The sequence below is a fragment of the Sciurus carolinensis genome, chromosome 15 (assembly GCF_902686445.1).
Source record: "Sciurus carolinensis chromosome 15, mSciCar1.2, whole genome shotgun sequence".
Lineage (NCBI taxonomy): Eukaryota > Metazoa > Chordata > Mammalia > Rodentia > Sciuridae > Sciurus > Sciurus carolinensis.
The window spans coordinates 17,489,052-17,511,638 of NC_062227.1; positions in this window are offsets into that span (position 1 = coordinate 17,489,052).

Sequence of the window (22,587 nt, forward strand, 5' to 3'; positions counted from 1 at the left end):
TAATCAAAACCAAAGAGAGTAATAAATCTCACTGCCAATGATTTGCTAAGCAAATTGCCTCAGCTGTCCTCGTTTCAGAACTTGGAACCCTACATTTGGGGTGGAGTGTATGAAGATTGAGTGAATGGGAGGCACAGGCCAGCCAGAAAGGGTCAGATCCTGCTCTGCCATGTGGTAGCTGAGTCAGGGGACTCAGGTATGCTTCTGTTTCTTCATCTACAAAATGGGAAGGATGGTGACTGTCCCTATTTCATGTGGTCACTGGGTGAGGTGGACCAGTACCTGTGAATGTACACAGAGCAGGACCTGGTGTACAGGGGTCACTGAGCAAGTGCTGGCTGCAGTTGTCACTATTGCTCTCATGTGTGCCTGATTTGGGTTCTTCACAGGAAGCACACAGTACAATCTGAGTAGGACCAAGTTTAATAAGGACAGTATTTGAACAGATTGGCTGGGTGGGGTTGTTAACAGGAAATGGCACTGTTCCCAGGACTAATGTCAGTGCAGAGAATTAACCCAACTCCAAAGCCCACCCTAGTTGGAAGGATAAGAGTAGGGAGCAGTCACCAGAAGCACACAGCCAGAACAGTGCACAGGAGCCTCCAAAGTCATAGAAACTCCAGCTTGAGCTAAAGGACCCAGAGGATGCTGAGCCACAGGATGACAGAGAGGGAGGAAGGGTGGACAGTCCCTGGACTTTTCTCTCATCTGGGCCCTATGCTCCTAGTGCCCCATTTAAAAAATTAACCAGAGGCAGGAGTGTGGAAAAGCTGAGGTAATTATGAGCAGGCCTGTGTCCAGGATTAAGAGTAGCTGAGGGTGGGCTAGGGAAAAGTATGGATCTGGAGAAACCCAGCCCCAAGATGACAGTTTTAGGACCATATACATCATGCATGCAGTGGGTGTCAATACACAGAACAAGTGTTCCAAGTATAGCCACAGACACCATTGACAAGAAATAAGAAAAGGACAGGACAGAGTCTGGCTCTCGCTTGGTGACAGGAAGAGTGACAAACCCAACAAAAACAACTCCAACAAAAATAGTGGCAGCTGCTGGTAGTTTTAGAACCTTCATAGTTTTCCAAGTACTTTGTGTCCTGGGTGGGGTTACAGTTCAGCCTTGTCCCACACTATGGGAAGTCCGCATCTGTCCCCATTTTACAAATAAGAACATGAAGGGGAGGTGTTGATTGATTAGGAGCAAGACATTTGGTGGGATTCATGCTTGGGTTTCTTAGAGAATTCATGGAGGCCTGTGGACAAAGTGCAGAGGACTCAAGGACTCAAGAGTGCAAGACAGGTCATTTAATACTTAACCATGTGGTTGTCCTGCAGGGGATTTTACATTTGGGTAGATCCTCTGGAAGCATTTATAGGAAAAGGTGAGCATGTACACTCATCCTTAGGTCAGATTCTTCCTTCAAATTTATATTGGCTTAAAATAAAGAGTACAATGATTTGTTGAGATGTTAGGCATCTCATAGGGACACAATTTAAAGGGCAGCATGCAATTCCTCTGATGTTCTCATTCATTTTCTTTCCTAAGAAAAGGTGCATTTTTCTTTTTATGTGCTCCGAACTTAGTTCTATGCTTTTCTTTGATGTTGGTTATTACAGTCCCTTCAACTTTTGTGCCGCTGTCTTTATAGATTACATCCCCTGACCTGCTTGAAATCAAAGCAACCATGTATCACTTGTCTCAGGAAAATCTGGAGGTGGAGGCTGCTCCCAAAATCAGTCTATTCCAGGTCAAGCCCTCTTTGCCCTCCTGTTGTTCTGGAAAGTCATACTCCAGCAACCTTATCCTGGCTGGAAGAGTCATATATGAACACCTGCCCATGACCCTACCAGGTCCCAGTCTTCTTGAGGGATCAGGATAGGAGGACAGACAAGTCCCTTTAGAGGGGAATAGAATAATACCACAGTTCCTCATTCAAAGACAGCCTACAACAGGTAAGCTTTCTTCCTCACCTCTAGCACCATTTAAAGTCCTGAAGCAAGTAAAGAAATTTGAGAGTTGTGGGAAAATTATTAAATATTTCTTCTGAAAACACACAAACATAGGGAATTTAGCATATAATTTCAGAATCTCTTTCTCTTTCTTGCATACTGGCCCGAAGCTGAAATTGACATCATTGTGTGCATCTAGGTCTGTGTATCAGTCTGGGTACCAATGAGGGGCATCTGCAGTCAGTCAGCTTGTTTGCATGTACATCGGTGTAGGTGAAGTGATGGACAGTGGATAGATTGAGGGAAGGAAGGGAAATGCCCCTCTTCACTTTCCCAGAGAGGGGACCTGCCAAATCAAGGGGCAGTAATAAAATCCTCAGCCTGGAGACTCTCTTCCAGGCTGTGGAAATGTGGATAAGGGGGGTGTGTGACTCCTGGGCTGTACACCTTGCATAATCTCATTACCTGGAATTCAAAAGTCAGAAAGTCCCTGAGGAGAAACTAGGAACTCTAGTCCCCCATTGTCTTCTTTATTCAACCTCTGCTTGCTACTAGCACAGGAATGGAGACATGATGGATGCAAAGAATAGAGCTCCAGCTTGGAATAAATATAACAGAAAAAAGGAAGGTAGAATAATGAATAAACTAAATATCCATCTTATGATGTCATTTTCAAAAAGCAGCAAATTACAGGAAATAATATTTTGAAATTAAAAGATGTAGGAAGAAAATGAAAAGGTCAGAAATTCGTGAAATAGAATTAAAATATGCAATATAAAAGTCACTACATTTGAGACATATTTCATTGCTAGATTAATAAAATTGAGTCAAGTCTAAAAAGATTAATAAGGACATAAAAAAGGTATGAAGTGCAAATGCCTATATTGGAAATAAGACATCACCACAGATGCTACAGACATTAAATAGGAAAATTATAATGTAAATAATATTACAAATGTAGAAATTCAAATGAACTGCAAAGTCATAAAAAAATACCAAAGTATACAATAAACTAGACCCAAGAATCAACATAAAATTAGAAAATAAGCTGTTTAATAAGTACAGTGCAGCAGATAGCATTTTTTTCTGAAAATCCTATCTACTTTAGTCCAATTTCCCAAGTGTCTTCTGTTGTATTATGCAGTTTTAACTTTACAATACTTTCTGAAATTATGTTTTCTTCTCCTTTTCTACTTCCTGTGTCTTTTCATAAAATATAACTCCATGAGGATCAATGTTCTTTGCATCCTGATCCCAGTCACAGTTCTGGAATTTAGAGTAAGGCTGTCTAAAAATAAGTTCCCAAATACATTTTAAACAAAGACACGTATAAGGAATAAAGTTATTTGTATTGTGAAGAATTCCCCATTGAAGAAAATTTTGTGGCAAAAAAATGTTGTCAGGCTATAGTGGTGGCCATCAGCACAGACATTAGAAAATCCCACCACAGAGGTGATTTGCAGAATTTTTTTTCTCTTTTCCGTATCTCCTGAAAAGCCTCCTTTAATAATTCTCTCTTGCTAAATTTTGAAGATAACAGACTGTTTTTTTTTAACCTTGTGATATTGAAGTCCTTTTCTACCAGACTACTGGTGGTGTTGTATCTCTCTGTTCTGATAGGGTCACCTGTGGCTCCCCTGGGCAGGACCATCTCATCCTTCTCCATTTAGTATGTGAACCCACAGGATGAGCAGTTGGTCTGCTTATAGATGTTTGATGTGGCTTTCTGAGCATTTCTGTGTGGCTGTGTTTGGCAAAGTCAAGGGAGGGCTGACTCACACTGAAAAACTTTAATATTGATTCTGCACTATGGTCCTCGGAATCCAGGGAAAGGGCCTGGCTCTATGCAGCAGCTCAATGCAAGGCAAATTCATTCTGATACTCAGTGAGAAAGGAAGGAAACCTGCCAAAAAACACAGGTGAATAACAGCAATGGCATTTCCTACTGATCTAGGAGGATCCAAGTTGGGTGGAAGAGTTATTCTCATCTTCAGAGAAGGCCTTGTGGTAGAAGAAGACTCAGGTAGAGTTTAGCATGCAAGGCAATTTTGGGGGAGTTTCCTTGAAAGGAAAATGTGTGGGAGAGGGAATGAAGCTGGAGTGGTGGAGGAGGTTCTAAGCTGCTAGGACTTAGCACCTAGTGGTATGAGGAGCCACTGGACCTGCAGAGTGTCCCGGCCTGGGTGGAATTTGCTTCTCACATTGAGTGGTTGAAGGTAGACTGCCCAGGGGGCATGGCACTGACCATGAAGGCTTTCTGTAACAGAGTCAGTCTTGGAGCATGCTAAGAGCTGTGGGTCAGAATCTGAGTGCACAGGTGCCAAAGCCAAAGTTTACATCCAGCTGACTCCTAGCCACATGCCACTGTTGCCATGGTGTTCTAGATATTTGCTCTTATTTACTCCTTGTAACAACCCTACAAAGCAGGAAACTTAATTTTTCCTTGAGCTGAAAAACTTAAGCACTATTATGTTCTTGTTCCATAGAGCCATACCACCAGAATAGTTTGCCTAGGATCCTAGATGAAGAACCATATGGCCTGTTTCATTGGCCTTTGGTATTTTTTTTTTCTAAACTTTATCTGAAAGTTGAAAATGCATCATCTATACATGGCATGGTTGAACAGTAATTTTTAATAGAAAAGTCTAGCAACTTATTTGGGTAACACTGAAAGAAATAGTAGCTAAAAGAATGAAGGCAAAGTTTAAAGTTACTAAATTCTTGAAAAAGTTAAAAAGACAAAGCATGATAGGCGTAATTATTTCTAAAATATGTTAGAAAATGTGAATACAGTTGGTAAAAATTCAAGTAATTTTACAGTAACTGAAGTAATTGAATTGACAGTCTCACGTGAAATATGTCCTTTTAAATTTTCACAAAACATATTTCCTACTTCAATAAGATGAGAGTCTATGATTCAAAAAATAATTTCCATTTAATGAAGTAAGTATTATTTTATTACCATGTTTTAACAGACATGTTTCAGGAGTTTTCACTGTATGCATTTAAAAATTGTAATTAATTGAAGTAACACTTTTTGATTGAGATAGCTAATTCAGTCACACTTCCTAGAATAACTTTACCTGCAGACACAACTTAAAAATACAAAGCATTAAAATAGTCTTAAGTATTTGTGGTAAAATGACAATTGTTTTTTTTTCATTGTTTGTCATGACCCAGAAAAACAATAAAAATTAGTTACTAGGAGTTCACTTTCTTCCATGACAGCATGAGGAACACTGCAAGCCAACTCTGAGAAACTAGTAAAAATTTGTAAAAATAAAAAATTTTAAAATATCCAAAATTGATTATGAAAACATAAAGTAACTTAAAGAAACATTTATTCAATATCATCTATTAAAATCTTGGTAAGGACTAAGATTCTGATACTTAAATCATGCCATGCCTTCTTTCTCACTCCAAGTTCAGTAAAATAAAAAAAAATTATTTCAGGTACAGTGAAGAACAGAAGCTTCTTTTCCATCAAGCTCCTAGGCAGAGATCATCTTCACCAACCGAGAAGGGTAATAAGCATGTCTCATGCTTCTTCTACCTACCCATTGCTGAGATGGAGTCTGGGCAAAAGCGATTGAGTAATGTGGGCTCATCCATTCTGCTTGACACTCACTCATGCAACAGAGGCTCTATCCTGGGTGCAGTGCTTTGACAGTACCAGCTACTCTTATTTTCCTTGCCCCAGTTCATGGAGCAGAAATGCCATGCCAAGAAAGGCAAATCAAAAAGACCTGGGGTGCTGCATTTTATCAAAGGCTTTCTCAGCATCTATTGAAATAATCATGATTCTTAACTTTAAGTCTATCAATGTGATTTCCAGATGTTGAACCAATCTTGCATCCCTGAGATAAACTCCACTTGATCATGATGAACTTATCTTTTTAATATGTTATTGTATGCAATTTGCCAGAATTTTGTTAAGGATTTTTGCATCTATGTACATCAAGTAAAGTTATCTTTACTTGGTGCATCTTTGTCTGGTGTTGGTATAAAATAAAGCACACCTTCATGCTTGAAACACTAGAAAAAATGGGGACAGTAGGAACATACCTCAACATTTTAAAGGCTATCTATGGCAAGCCCATAGTCAACATCATTCTAAATGGAGAAAAACTGAAAATATTCCCTCTAAAAACTGGAACAAGACAGGGATGCCCTCTTTGAGTACTTCTATTCAACATCATCCTTGAAACACTAGCCAGAGCAATTAGACAGATCAAAGAAATTAAAGGGATACAAATAGGAAAAGAAGAACTCAAGTTATCACTATTTGCCAATGAGATGATTCTATATTTAGAGGATCCAAAAAACTCCACTAGAAAACATCTAGAACTAATAGATGAATTCAGCAAAGTAGCAGGATAAAAAATCAATATGTATAAATCTAATGCACTTATATCCATAATTGATTAATCCTCTTAAAGAGAAAATAGGGATGACCACTCCATTTATAATAGCCTCAAAATAAAATAAAATAAAATAAAATAAAATAAATAAAATACTTGGGATTCAATCTAACAAAAGAGGTGAAAGACCTCTACAATGAAAACTACAGAACACTAAAGAAAAAAATTGAAGAAAACCTTAGAAGATAGAAAGATCTCCCATGTTCATGGATAGACAGAGTCAATATTGTCAAAATGGCCGCTCTACCAAAGGTGCTATGCAGATTCAATGCAATTCCAGTTCAAATCCCAATGACATTTCTCATAGAAATAGAGAAAAGCACTCACAAACTTCACCTGGGAGAATAAGAGACCTTGAATAGCTAAAGCAATCCTGAGCAGAAAGAGTAAAGAAGGAGGCATCACAATACCAGACATTAAACTATACTACAGAGCAATAGAAATAATGGCATACTATTGGAACCAAAATAGACAGGCATACCATTGGTACAGAATAGAAGACCTAGAGACAATCCCACAAAAATACAGTTACCTTATACTAGACAAAGGAACCAAAAACATATAATGGAAAAAAGATAGCCTGTTCAACAAATGGTGCTGAGAAAACTGGAAATCCATATGCAGTAAAATAAAATTAAACCTCTATCTCTCACCCTGCACAAAACGCAACTCAAAATGAATCAAGGACTTAGGAATTAGACCAGAGACCCTGCACCAAATAGAAGAAAAGTAGGTCCAAATCTTCATCATGTTGGCTTAGGATCAGACTTCCTTAACAAGACTCCCAAAGCACAAGAACTCAAAGCAAGAATCAATAAATGGGGTTAATTCAAACTAAAAAGAATTTTTTAGCAAAGAACACAATCAATAATGTGAAAAGAGAGCCTAAAGTTTGGGAGAAAATTTTTTCCACATGCACTTCAGATAGAGCTCTAATCTCTAAAATTTATAAAGAACTTACAAAATTTAACACAAAAAATACCCAATCAATAAATGGGCCAAGAAACTGGACAGACACTTTACAGAAGAAGATATACAGGTGATTAACAAATATATAAAAAAGTGTTCAACATCTCTTGTAATTAGAGAAATGCAAATTAAAACAACTCTAAGATTTCATCTTACTCCAATTAGAATGTCTTTTATTAAAAACACAAACAATAATAGATGTTAGTGTGGGTGTGGGGAAAAAGGCACACTTTTACATTGCTGGTGGAGTTGCAAATTGTTACAGCCATTTTGGAAAGCAGTGTGGAGAATCCTCAGAAAACTTGGAATGGACCCACCTTTTGACCCAGTTATCCCACTCCCCAGTATATACCCAAAGGACTTAAAATTAGCATACTACAGTAATGCAGCTACATTAATGTTTATAGCAGTTCAATTCACAATAGCTAGGTTGTGGAACCAACCTAGAGGTCCTTCAATAGATGAATGGATAAAGAAAATGTGGTATATATACACAATGGAATATTATTTAGCCATAAAGAATAATAATATTATGTTATTTGCAGATAAATGGATGGAACTGGAGAATATCATGCTAAGTGAAATAAGTCAATCCCAAAAAACCAAAGGCTGAATTTTTTCCCTAAAAAGTGAATGATGATACATAAAGTGGGTGGGGGAATAGGGGGTGAGAGAAGAATGGAGGAACTGTAGATTACATAGAGGAAAATGAGAGGAGGGGGCAGGGGTATGAAACATGGTGGAATAAGACAGACATCATTACCCCGTGTACATATATAATTACATGAATGGTATGAATCTACATTGTGCACAACCAGAGAAATGAAAATTTGTACCCTATTTGTGCACAATGAATCAAAATGCAGTCTGCGAAAAAAAAGGTAGGTGGAAGAATAAGATAATATTAGTACAATAATTAAGTGGAAAGATTCCTTTCCCTTTGAGAATCAACATATGTCATACATAGGTAATGGCTTACTATATAATTTTTGGTGTTTGGAATAAAATGGCTTCAAAAATCAAGCAAAAAAGTATGTATAGATTTTTTTTTCCTTTTGTTCATGGTTTCTCTTGATCTCTTGAACGATCATAATTATTCATTTGCTCTTTCAAGTTGTACTAAATAAAGAATTAAATATGTTAAATTAGCCAAAAAAAAAAAAAAAAAGAACTGGGTTGTTTGCGAGTCTCCACCAAATGTTTGATCTTAAAGAAGAGTTTACACATTGGAAAGAAGTAGATTTTTCACCCTCCCACCCCTACATATAGCAGCAGAGTTAAGGTATTTTTCAGATTGGATGAGGGGAAAGAGAAAGAAACTGGGCTATAGAAATGGATCTGGAAATGATTATCAAAGTAAATAAATTTATTTGCCTTAGCATACAATCCAAACCAAACATTACTGTGACCATGGTGGTAATTATGTTGAAAGTGAATTGAGAAGGATATGATAGAACAACTTTAAAAACCCAAATATCAGAAGTAACTAAGGTGCTTTCGATAAGCAAGTGGAGAAATGAATGTAGAACAATGAGATAATGGAACTTTATTCATCTTTAAAAACAAAGGAGCTATCTAGTTGAACAGGTATATTGAAAATTTAACTGCATATTACAAACTGAAAGAAGTCAGTCTAAAAACACTACCTAGTATATAATTTCAACTATATGAAATTGTAGAAAATGTAAAGTTATGAAAACAATAAAAAAATCACTGGTTGATTATAATGGCAGGTACAGAAGAAGAGATGAACAGGGGAAGCACAGGGAAATTTTAGATCAATGAAACTACTCTATATGATATTATGGTTGTGGCTATACACTATTGTACATTATCCAATCTCAGAATATGCAACACCAAAGGTGAATCCTATAGTAAATTATCATCTTTGGGTGATAATGATATGTCAGTGTAGGATTATCATTTGCAACATATGTACCACTCTCTTGATAGGGATGATATGCGTGCACAGGGTCAAGGGGGTGTATGAGAAGTCTCTTTCATTCAGTTAAATATTTTGTGACCTTAAAATTGCACTAAAAAGAAGTTTCTTAGTTATAAACTAAAAATAATGGAAATCAATAACTGCAGATTGATAAGGTGATAGGAACAAATGAAAAGAAACCAAAACTTTAAGAAGGTTAATATAAGAAAAATCTGTAGATACACACATACTTGATCTAATTTCTTCTCTCAGATTCTCCAAAGCATAAAATAGGGTCAGAGTTAAAACAATGATACACTGATTTTAGTATTTATAGATGTTTCATAGTAATAACACAAAAAATTACAAAGGTAATAAAATGTTAAGAAGAAATGCTTGATATCTCTCTGGAAATGAGAGTATAACTAAGTCAGTCTCTGGTAAGTCATAATGTATATGAAAAATTCTAGAAGAACTTTTTTTTAGAATAATACTTTAGAAAGCACCAACTTATTTCAACAAAAAGTATTTAAAGAAAATAATAGGACAAAATCAATGAGGCATAAAAATAACAGGTAAAATGGCACATATAGAACCAAATATATCAATGTCAAATTTAATGCAGAGATTATCAGTTAATATTAAAGCATAAGATTCACATATAGGCCATCTACAGTACTTTGTATTCAAAATACTTTATTGAGTGTTTCAAAGTATAGTACTTTGAATTCAGAAATAGAAGTGGTATTTTTGTTCTATGATTTTGTTTCTGACTCTAGGGATTGAACCTATTTATTTTGGGGGGGCATGTACCAGGGATTGAACTCAGGGGCACTCAACCACTGAGTCACATCCCCAGCCCTATTTTCTATTTTATTTAGAGACAGGGTCTCACTGAGTTGCTTAATGTCTCACTTTTGATGAGAATGGCTTTGAACTCGTGATCCTCCTGCCTCAGCCTCCGGAGCTGCTGGGACTACAGGGGTGCACCACTGCAACCTGATCAAACCAATTTTTAAAATGGTATTTTTTCTTAATTTATCTATAGTACAATATATCCTAAAATAAATTTATTTTAAGAATTATAAAATTAACCCAGGTGATTCTAACATTTATATGAATTACAAAGAAAATAAGCATAAACAAGGCAATTTCTACAAAGAAAAACAAAATTAGAAAATTTACTCCACTTTATTCCAAGTGTAGTATAAAGCAAACCATATTTGTGAAAATATAGAGAGACTGATAAATGGTACATAATAAGAGTTGAAGAATAAACATATTTGTTGTCAAAATATTGTAATGCCCAATAAGTAACTTCAAAGATATGTATATTATTATTTTAAAAATACTGAAATTCAGAATAAAAAATAACACCACAACATACTAGCTGGATTGGTTAAAATTACAAAAATGATGGTACTACATGTTGGTGAAGATATCAAGTAAGTAGAGATCTCACAAAGTACTCTTGTGATACAAAATGGTACAATTATATTGCAAGATAATGTACATTTTTTAAAAGATACCAACCATATAAAGCAAATATGTAATGTCATCATTACTCTCTAGGTATTTACCCATGTTTATGAAACCTATGTCCACACAAAGATTTGTAAGATGTATGTGCCAATATTCACAGCCTCATTTGTGAAGTCACAACTGGAAAAAATGAAAATGATCATCATCAGATAAATGTAGAATTTGTGGTGCATTCTTTCAGTGGAAAACACTAATTGGCCATAGTAAGAAACAGTCCCTTCATATGACCAAAAATATGAATAAATCTTAAAACAGTCATATTTGGTAAAAGAAACCATTGAAAATAAATTTTGGGTAGTTGGGTATACCCATAATCTCATTTACTGTTGAGTTTGAGGCAGGAGGAGCTCAAGTTGAAAACCAGCCTGGAAAACATCAACTGTCTTAAAACAAGGAATAAGAAAGGTTTTATGCTTTATGGGATGGGGAAAAATTGGATTACATGAAGGCAAGGGGAGACAATGTTATCTGAACAAGCTGCTCATTTTCTTGTTTCTGGTGTTTTCTTCACAGTTATATACTGTGTTAAAGTTGGGTCAGTTTTAAACTTTTTGTGTAATTTGTTGTTGTTGAGTTATAATTCAATATATTGGAAGAAAGATTAAAGGTAGAAATACCTACCAAATATATTTTACCTATAGGCAATGAAAATCATTTAAGAAAAATAGCCCATGATAATTTTTTTTTAGTCAACTCAAAATTCAGTTTATTGGTTAAAGCTTATGAAAAGCCATTTTATGTACGCTGAAGTTTAATATTTAAAGTAAAAGCATAATTTATAATGAGATCTGTTTTTCTTCCTTTCAAGATCAGTCATTATACTAGGTATTCCAAGATTTTTCCTTAAATAAACATTCTATGTTTGTGCGTACAAAAATTTTACAGTTAGAAGTCTATGTGCTAACATACACTTAGCAGTTCTTAATTGTTTTTAAAGTTAAATTTGAACAACAAATTAAATTCCTCAGTATATGTTATATAATATGGACACAGACCATAAAAATTTTGACATTGGTTATACTCTCATAGTGCAATTTAGCCCTTTTAGTAATGACTATGCAAATAATCCGTCACAGGAAAACCATTTTACATCTAGTACAATTACCTATTATCACAGAAGTAATTATTATTCTGCTTATTGAACTTCAATAAGAACTCTTGAGGTGCTAAGAGAGTTTAAGGTGGTTGTGAAAATTCCCCTCTTCAGACTCATCCTGCAACTATAATTACCAATGTTATGAAGGACAGTTTCAGATGAACATTAAGCAAGAAATTATCCCCAAAAGGTTGGTAAGTTCCAAATTTTAAATGTGGAAGCACTGATGTCTCTTGATAGGTCTTCTTATGCACCTTTTCACCCAGGCAAGATCAGCAGTTCTAACACCACTCGGAATCAATGGTTAGAAAAACACCATGACCCCAACAAGATTAGTTTTGCTCCTGAACAAAATCTCCTTTAAGCCAAGGTCCCAGCAGGGCTGGTTATACTCCAGGAAGCTCAAAATTTCCATTTCACTGTGATTCAATTTGAGTTTTTGGAAACTGCTCTGCCATCTTGAAAGAGACCAAAGAGCTCTAATGGTCCATTGGTCACCTCTTCCAAAGTTCTTCACCAGGTCTCCATCCAACTTCATCTTCTCTATCAGTGCAGGGATAAGGAAGGTCATAGGGCAGACAAGAGGGCAACTTACATGGTTCTTTCAAGAAGTGTTAAGGACGTCCATAACCACATATGGGTTAGTGGTCCATGACGGCCTCATCTCATGGATGCCAAGATGCCAACTTGCCTATTTTCCATTCTTCTCTCACATCAGCCAGCAAATTCACCTGAGAAAGTTTTAGCTGCCTGTGAGGGCCAGAGGAAAAAGCTCACTGTGGGTGAATCGCTCCTGTTGTGTCTTACCCAGAAGGAGAATCCCACCGCTTCTAGGTTTTGGTCTCAATTCACCCAAAAGTCTTGAAATTTGGAGCTAGTGTTAACTGACTTATGTTCAGGGGCATTCAGGTTCAGGGTCACCCTTGAGCTGGTTTCTCGTGGGATCAGCAGGCCTTCTGGTTGAAGATGGCCCATCTGTTGGCTTCTTTATCCAGCACCTTCTCTTGGGAGCCCACACCTCTTTGGCTGCAGGAGCGCCAGTTCTTGTTTCATCCACTTGTTCGCATCCAAGGTCCATACACGTGCAGCCAGAGCTGGCTAAGCTCCAGCTCTCCAGAGGTCATGGGTGTCAAGAGGCATTTCCGCATTGTTTGAAAGACGCCAAAGAGGCTGCTGCCCTCACCCCTCTGGAATGATTTCAAAACTTCTAGCGCTGGCCTCCACCTGGTGGACCTGGAGCCAGGTATCTGCGTAGGGTGGGTGGCAGAGCGTCAGGAGCAGGGCTCTCAGCTTCGGGCAACGTGTTACCACCCACCTCCGACTTCCATGTTCCTTCGCCTTCACCGAGGGCCTCCGCAGCGGCCCCTCTCGACCCGGCGAACACGGCACCCGGAAGGGCCCCCCTTGACCCGCCGCGCCCCCAGGGCTCTTCTCAATCGCCCGCCCCCAGGCCTCCAGCGCCCCCAGCCCAGGCCGGCGGCGCACCCCCGCCCTACGGCGCGGCCCCCAGCATTACCGGCAGGTCCGGCGCCGACTTTTACCTGTACTTTCTGCACTCGGGGGGCTCGTCAGGCGAGAAACACCTCCCAGGACCGCAACCTCGCCCGCCCGGCTCCACCTGGCTTCCTCTTTCCCCTCCAAGACCGCAAAGTAGATGGAGTAAGAGAGTGCACGAGAGAAAGAGAAAGGCGGCGGGCGGGCGGCGCGCCCGGCCCCCGTCACCCTCCGCCTCTGCCGCTGGCCGGGCAACTCGGCTCGCGCCCCGCCGGCCGGGCCCCGCCCCGCCGTTCGCCTCGGTCCGCGGGTTGGGGCTGGCTCGCGCCCCGCGTCCCCGTACCTCCTAAAGGTCCCCAGAACCATACCAGGTTGCGGAACTTGGCTCGCCAGGTGTGCGCGTCTGCTCGCTCGCGCCCTCTGTGCGTATGCGCGCGGGGGACAGTGTGCGCGTGTGTGCGAGCGTGTGTGGTGTGTTGAGTAAACTCTGTTTCCAGAATGACAGGCTTGGGTGCTGCCTATGCGCAGAATCAGAGCGGGCGGCGGCGGCGGTGGCGGCAGCGGCGGCGGCAGCAGGAGCGCTGGCAGCAGTGAAGGCCTTGCAGCGCTCCCAGGAGCACTGATGTGGCCCCCCGGGACCGCGACCCCGGCGGAGGCTGCAGCCGGCAAGACTCGCCCTGGCGCCGCCTGCAGGAAGCCGCCCCGCCCCATGATAATTTTTAAAAATAAAATTATATAAAAATTAATGAATTTAGACTGAGATTATGTGTAATTTTTATTGCAAAAATGACAATATTGTTATAGTTCCACTATAACTAAGATATTAATAACGATGTAAAATTATTTCAACTGGAAAAGGAACATGTAAAAATGGTGAAATATTTTTAAAAAATAAAACAATTTTATGAAAAGGGAAAATAAGACCAGTAAATGCGTACTAGATGTATTTAATTAATTTATATGGAGTTGTGATATAATTGAGAATCAAATTTTCACTAACACTGTCTTGTAAGACTATAATATAGAAGTATAAATTCTCATAAATTGGAGTAAACATGTATTTTAATCAGAGACAAATATAGCTGTCTACAAATGCAAATTTGTAAATAAAAAATAGAATGAGAAGACAATAAAATATAAGAGCAAACTTCTATTTGGCTAATAGTGTCTAAGAAGAAGTAGGGAAAGGTAAAAAAAAATTCAGAATTTTTATTTTTATTTTTAATTTCTTTTTAATTGAGAATAATAGTCAAGGCTGCTTTCAAATATTAGGAAAATAGTCTTGCAATAGTTGCACATTTTGGCTGGGAAATCAACTCTGAGTTTAATCATATCCAAGGTTCCTATAAGGTTCTCTGGTTAAGTAAGTGAAAATGCACTGCAGACTAATTGACCATCAAAAGTAAAGGTGACTGGTGGTGTTAATCTGCCGTGATGCACATGAGGACTCAGAGGGCAGAAACTAACCATGACCAAAACCCACTTTTTATAGTTCTGAACATACAAACATGTCATTAGCCATGCATGCTTTATTTCTATCATTGTCAGAACACACACACACACAAAACACACACACACAAAAAAACTTCTTTTAGAATACCTCCAAAATGTGATAATATTCTTATTTATCTGGTAAATGAAGCTGTTTACAATTAGGGTTAAGCAGTTTTCTTTTCTCTTGAGATATCAAATGCTTAACAAAGAATATCTGCAGATAGGCCTTTAACTTAATGAACAAGATCAAAATATTGTACTATAAGAAAAATGATGGAAAATAAACAATAGTATTATTTACTTCAATCTTAAAATGAGGTTCATGGCACAAGAAGCTTCACTACTATTGGGCTGGCCCTTTAAAAACGTAAAAAAAATGGTGTTGAAAACTTTATTGGAAGAAGAATGAATAAAATCCCCATCCTTTGAACCATATGTCCCTTTCTTTCTGGAAATTTCAAAACTAGGACTTTAGACCTGCAGGTTTTGTTTGGCTTCACAAAATCTCTAAGTGCAGATCAGTATGATGCCCAATTCCCATCACAAGTGTGGAAAGAATGTTTCAAAGGGAGAGCCTCAGTAGTACAGTGAACTCTATGAATGACTGGCATGAGCTGCAGCAAGTCCAAAGTAAGGTCAGCACCCAAACTGAAGCCATGGAAAGAAGCATCCTACAATGGAGAAATGGACTCTCACCCACTGGGCCTTGGTGATGCACAAAGGTTGGGTACCTTAAATCTTAAGATGCGGAGGAAAGTGGAACCAGTAGGGCAGACATCCATTTATCTTTATTGTCTTTCTCACCACAGACTATTTCCTTGAATAGAGATTATCAATTTCCAATGCCTTTACCACATAGCCCCACCCTATTCCTATGTATCCTTGGATACTAATAGAGTTACTTATTAGAATAGGAAAAAATAACAAGATTTCTGGTCAAGACTTGGCTCTGCCACTTACCAGCTATGCAACAATGGCAAAGGCCCATGGAAAAGTCCTGTTTTTCCCCTTACGTAGCAGGGGTAATTCCTGCCTCAAAAGGTGTTGGGAAAATGATTTATATGAAAGTGAGTCTTAAGCTATAAAATGTTAAACAATCCTAGTTATTCTAAACCCTGTTGTTGTTTTCTTTGCTCTCTTGCTTTCTGGTCAATAGTAATAATAATAATAATAATAGCCTTTCATCATTCAGGGAATTCCTACTGTTTATTTCTTACTGAGTTGACTGACATAGCACCAAGCCCTAAACTGAACTCTGGTTCTACCTCTGAACAGTGGTGTGACTTTGCACAGACTACTCAACCTCTCCAAGTCCTGATTCCTCAACTGTAGGATAAAAGCCAAGGTCTAGGGTATTAGACCTAAAATAGGCTTCCTGCAACCAAGAAACCCCATTTCTCTAGCCATTTCCCCCCAAAATGACTATTTCCTAGAACACATATGTAACAAAATGAAATTAAATCCCTATCTCTCGCCCTGCACAAAATTCAACTCAAAATGGATCAAAGACTAAGACACTAGGACAGAAACCCTGTACCTAATAGAAGAAAAAGTGGACCCCAACAAGACTCAACAAGACTCCAAATGAACTAGAAATAAAATCAAGAATCAATAAATGGGATGGATTCAAACTTAAAAGCTGCTTCACAGCAAAGGAAAAAATCAATAATGTTAAGAGAGGGTCTACAGAATAGGAGAATATTTTAACTACTTGCTCCTCAGATGGAGCATTAATCTCTCCAGAATATGCAATGAACACAAAAAACTAAGTACCAAAAATAGTAATAATAATAATAATAATAATAATATACCAATCAATAAATCAGTTAAGAAACTGAACAGACTGCACAGAAGAAGAAATGCAATCAATCAACAAATGTATTAAAAAATGTTCAACATCTCTAGCAATTAGAGAAATGCAAATAAAACTGCTTTAAAATTACATATCACTTCGATCAGAATAACAATTTTCAATAATACAAAAAACAATAAATATTGATGAGGCTGTGGGGAAAATGGTACACTCATACACTGCTGGTGGGAATGAAAACTGGTGCAACCATTTTGGAAAGTAGTATCGAGAGTCCTCAGAAAACTAGGAATGGAAAAACCATTTGATCCAGCTATCCCACTCCCAGGTGATACCCAAAGGACTTAAAATCAGCATACTTCAATGATACAACCACATCAATATTTACGGCAGCTCAATTTACAATAGCTAAACTATGAAATATTCAACCCAGGTGCCCTTCAATAGATGAAAAAATAAAAAAAATGTGATTTATATTCACAATGGAATAATACTCAGCCTCAAAGAAGAACGAAATTATGGCATTTGCTGGTAAATGGATGGAGCTGGAGCTAAGCAGCTCCATCATGGTAAGCAAAATTAGGCTATCCCAAAGAAGCAAAGGTCAAATGTTTTCTGATAGTGGATGCTAATTCACCATTAATGGAAGGGTCTAGGGAAGAACAGAGATACTTTGGATGAGACAGAGGGGAGTGAAGGAAGGGGAGGGCATTGAGGTAGGAAGAATAAGAGAATGAATTGGACATTTTTACCCTATGTGCATATATGTTTACATGACCAGTGTAACTCTTTATTTTGTACAAACATAAGAATGAGAAGTTAGACTCCATTTATGTAAGATGTGTCAAAGTGAATTCTACTGTCATGTATGACTAATTAGAACAAATTTTAAAAGTACATTGGAGATAAACTGGTAGTAGCATTGACACTGAGTCACTGCAAAGTAGAGAGTGACACAAACAGAAGTACAGAGAAACACACTGTAGTAATTTGGCACAGGAAATATCTGAAGAACAGAAAAGCAGTAAGATCTTATGACTTACAGGGTGCACAGTGTTATGGTGTTTGAAAATTCTCCAGGCTTCCCTATTTGTGAGAAAATGGATGAGGCAAAGAGAAATTTGGGGGATGTCACACTGGAACTTGCTGCTGCAGAAACCTAGATTATTGCAAATATTGCTGCACTGTCCTGGCCATTTCCTATCATGAGGCCTAGGATGCATCTGGCAGTATGTGATAGAAGCAGAAGCAGAGTTTCTATCCAGGGAGGTAAATGCAGAGATATTAAGGGTGTATAACTAAATCATTTTCATGATGAGTATGGTAGCTGAAGAAAGATGGGAAACTCAACTAATGGTTATGATTACATTCAGGTGCTAAACATTTGAAGGCCATATATATGGGCGATGGAGTATGTTAGAATATGCACCCTGCACCTATGGTGGTTGGTTACTTTTCCCTGGAAGTGAAATTCCTGGGAGGATCCAGAGTTCCAGATGCCCAGAAGAGTGTGGCCTTTGCCTGGCTCTGAGAATGTGCAGATCTAATATCTCTTTGGAGTAGATACCACCCAACAAATTTCCAACATTCTGATCAGATCCAAACCATGGCCGTTGAAACTTTCCATTTAGAACTCTACATCTACCCTGCCTGGGAGTGCTTCAAACTAGTCTGTTCAGAAAAAAAAAATTCAATGAAGTGCATTTCTCATTCCATCTACCTCAAACTGGTGAACAGGGAAGTTGAGAGTTATTGCACCCAGTTTTGTTTCCAGACCACTGCAATTAGCACTGTGGTAAGAAACACACAAAAAAGAAAAGTTTAACAACTCCTAGTCCTTCCTCTGTATATGGGTTACAGCCCAAGAAGAAACAGAAAGAAAGGTAGTCAGACATGAATAGCAAATATTCACCCTTGTCCTGTTTCACCCAACTTAGTGGTTAAGAATTCTTTGAGTTTTCATTACAGATTTTTTTTGTGTGATCTGGTAGAATTTTGTGATTGGTTCATATATATACATATGCAAACATTTGTTTCCTTTTTGTTTTTCATCATTTTATTATTCTTTTGTTATTTTGCAATTTTTTAAGACTAGTGGGAGGTGTTGTTTTATTTTTCATTTTCTTTTTTTGTTACTCTACTCTCTATTTTTCTCTAGTGACCAAATCCTCTTCTATGTATGTTTACATATAATACATATGTAAGTATACATATAACATATTGTTTCTTTTATTTAATATTTTCCTTCTTTTTATGGCCTTCACTAGCTATCTCTCTTCTGCTTTCTCTCATTAAATTATAAACATCCCTTTATCCTCCTACATCATTTTCTTTTCTCTTAACACATTGTGTTTTTACAGTCTTTTAGAACTATTTTGATTATATAATTTCTGTGCCCACCATTCATCTGCAGGTACTGATAATGTGGTAATTTTTTTATATTCCAAATCCAGTTCATGACTTTTTTTTTGTTTTGCTGTTGTGAATTTCAAATATCACCATTCCTGTTTTTGTGATTATTAATGTTACAGATGTCATAGCAGACACCTGGTGTTCATTTAATTTTGCATATTGTTTACTGCTTTTGTTTGTTTTTCTTTTTCCTGTGAGGTGCTGAGAATCCAATGTGACAGTACAATTTCTTGGGGTAGACTCAATCCTGCCCCCATCAGGAGACAGCAGACCTTGTTCCATACACAATCTAATCTTGCTCAAATTTCACCAAATATTAACACAAAGGATGGGGAAGACAAAAATCCCAAACTAACAACCAGACCCCAAGTACAAATGTCTCTAGGGCTTATGCCCCACTCACGAACATCCAGTCCTGCAGCAAAAACAGAGAGAAATAACACAGACTCCAGGCACCACACCTATGGTGGGCCTCAACCTATACTGTCCCCATACACCTTTAGAACATACATAGTTTTCGAGTCTATAAGAGCACTGACAGTGTATTAACTGCATATACCCTGATGCATGCAACACAACTTCCTGATCTACAAGAAGGACCCCATTCTCCAAAGAGCTACACAGAATGTTGGCTCCTTAAGGTCTAACACAATACAGGCTGTATCACAATGCACTAATCATCATCAATGAACTAGCAGGGTAAAAACATACAACAATTCACAATGTGATATTCCAAAATACTTCACCAAGAAAAGGTTGTGCTTAAAATGGTCCTCATATATAAGTGGCAAAGAAAGACATCCTAACAGACGCACAAATTCCAACACAGAAATACAAGAAATATGAAAAATAAGTTATTATGATGCTCCTTAAAGTTCAAAATTCACCAGAAACTAAATACAGAAATATTGAGGGGTATGAAATACCAGATAAATAATTCAAAATGAATAATTAATTAAGAGTTCAATGAATTCCAAGAGAACACATAAAAATAACTGAATGAATCAAGGAAGTCACTACAGAATATGAGAAATTCAATAGAGCTACTATAAAAGAACCAAACAGAAATCTTAGAAAGACACAAAAAATCAAATAAAAATTAAAATAGCCACTTTGTGTCTGGAGCCCACCATTGTTTGAATCCATCTTAGACTTCCTGTGCTATATCAGAAACCCCTGTTTCTGTTCTACACAGGTGCTGAAAAAACATAGGGAGAACACTAAGCATCCCAAAAGCCAGGACATGGGCTCCATCAACACGGAAGAGAAGCAGTTGTGGCCACAAGCTAAGGAAAACCAGAAGCCATCAGATTTGAGAAAATGCCAAGAATAGTTCTCTCCTAGATCTTTTAGAGGAACAATTGACATTCAGGGATGTGGCCATTGATTTCTCTGAAGAGGAATGGAAATGTCTGGATCCTGCTCAGCAGACTCTATATAGAGAGGAGATGTTAGAGATCAATAGAAACCTGTTCTTTTTCGTTTATATATTCTCATCAAACCCAATAATTTTCAGCAGAGCAGGGAATAAAATATTTATTCCAAAACCTGATTAAGGGAAACTATGAAAACTATGATATTGAAAATTTACCTTTAAATAAAGAATGAAAAACTCTAGAAGAGACTGAAGGTTAGAAAATTTGTCTGAATAAACAGAATAAATGCATGATGATTATTTTTAAAGAAAATCACACTGTCTTGAGGTTATGTTATTGTACAACATATCATAAGACTGCTCGATTTTTGCCAGTCCATTTTGAGGACCTATGTGTGCATTTGAATATATTTCTACAGCATTATTGGAATTACATCCTTAAAATTGTAAAATTAGCTCTGTAGACTATTCTAGGTTTCAGTTAGTAACTGGAATATTTTAAAATGTAGCATTGAGTTAAAAAATCTCTCAAACATTTCTGTAGACAAAAGACTAAAAAGTAAAGAACATTTTTGACCCTGATCAATCTGATTATTACTTTTCAAAAAGGCTAAAATGAATAGTTTCTACTTGTGAAAAAGCATATAATTTCAAAGAATGTAGGATGATTTGTACTTACCTACTATTGCTTAAACTAAATTCAGACAATGATAGTTGGAGAGACACCTATATTTATGATAAATCTTTCAAGAGCTCTACCCTAAGTAATTACCAGAATATTTATTTTGGTATAAAACAATATGAATACTGTAAAACTCATAAAATATTAATCTTTTTAAATCCTAGAGAGCATCAGTGTGATCATTTAAAAATAAAAATTTATAGAGATAATAGATGTGAGAAAGTGTTGGATCAATGCTAAAAATTCATTCAGCCAAGCATTCATATTCAAGAAAATAACTATAAATGTAAAAAATGTAAAAGAGCTCTAAATAAAATGGCAAGCATTACTGAACACCAGAAAATTCATACTGGAGGTAAGCCCTGTAAATTTAAAGAATATATTAAAACATTTAAAGACTCCTCAATTCTTTATCATAGCAGTGATAAACCCCTTGTATGTCAAAAATGTGACAAAGATTTTAATCCAACTTCCACCCTTACTAAACATCGTAAGACTCACTATGAAGAGAGACCAAACAAATGGAAGAAATGTGTCAAAGTCTTCAACCCTTAGTAAATAGTACAGTATTCATACTGAAGAAAAGCCCTGAAAATGTAATGAATGTGGTAAACAGTACAGTATTCATACAGAAGAAAAGCCCTGAAAATGTAATGAATGTGGCAAAGTATTTAATCAAACCTTGAACCTTATTGTTCACCAGAGAATTCATACTAGAGAGAAGTCAGACAAATGTAAAGAATGTGGCAAAGCTTTTACTCAAATTTCAAACCTTATTAATCACTAGAGGCTTCATACTGGAGAAAAGCCTTGCAAATGTAAAGAATGTGGCAAAGCTTTTCCTTTTAGGTGAAACCTTATTGTTCACCAGAAAATCCATACTGGAGAGGAGTCACACAAATGTAAAGAGTGTGGCAAAGCTTTTAATAACATGTTGTGGCTTATTCAACACCAGATACTTCATCATGGAGAGAAACCCCACACATGTGAAGAATGTGGCAAAACTTTTACTCAAAGATCACAACTTGCACAACAGAGAATTTATGCTGGAGATAAGCCATACAAATGTAAAGAGTCCGGAATAACTTTTAATAACATATTTTCCTTTATTCAACACAAGATATGTTATACTAGAGGGAAAACCCACACATGTGAAAAATGTGACAAAGCTTTTATTTGAAGGTCATGCCTTACAAAATCCTACAGAACTCGTACTGAAAAGAAGACATTCAAATACAAAAATTGTAGAAAAGTTTTTATTCAAAGATCACACCATTCACAACACCAAAAAATTCATACCGGAGAAAAGTCATACAAATGAAAAGAATGTGGCAAAACTTTGATTCAAATTTCAAACTTTATGATCACCAGAGAATTCTTACTGGAGAAAAGTCTTACAAATGTAAATAACATGGCAA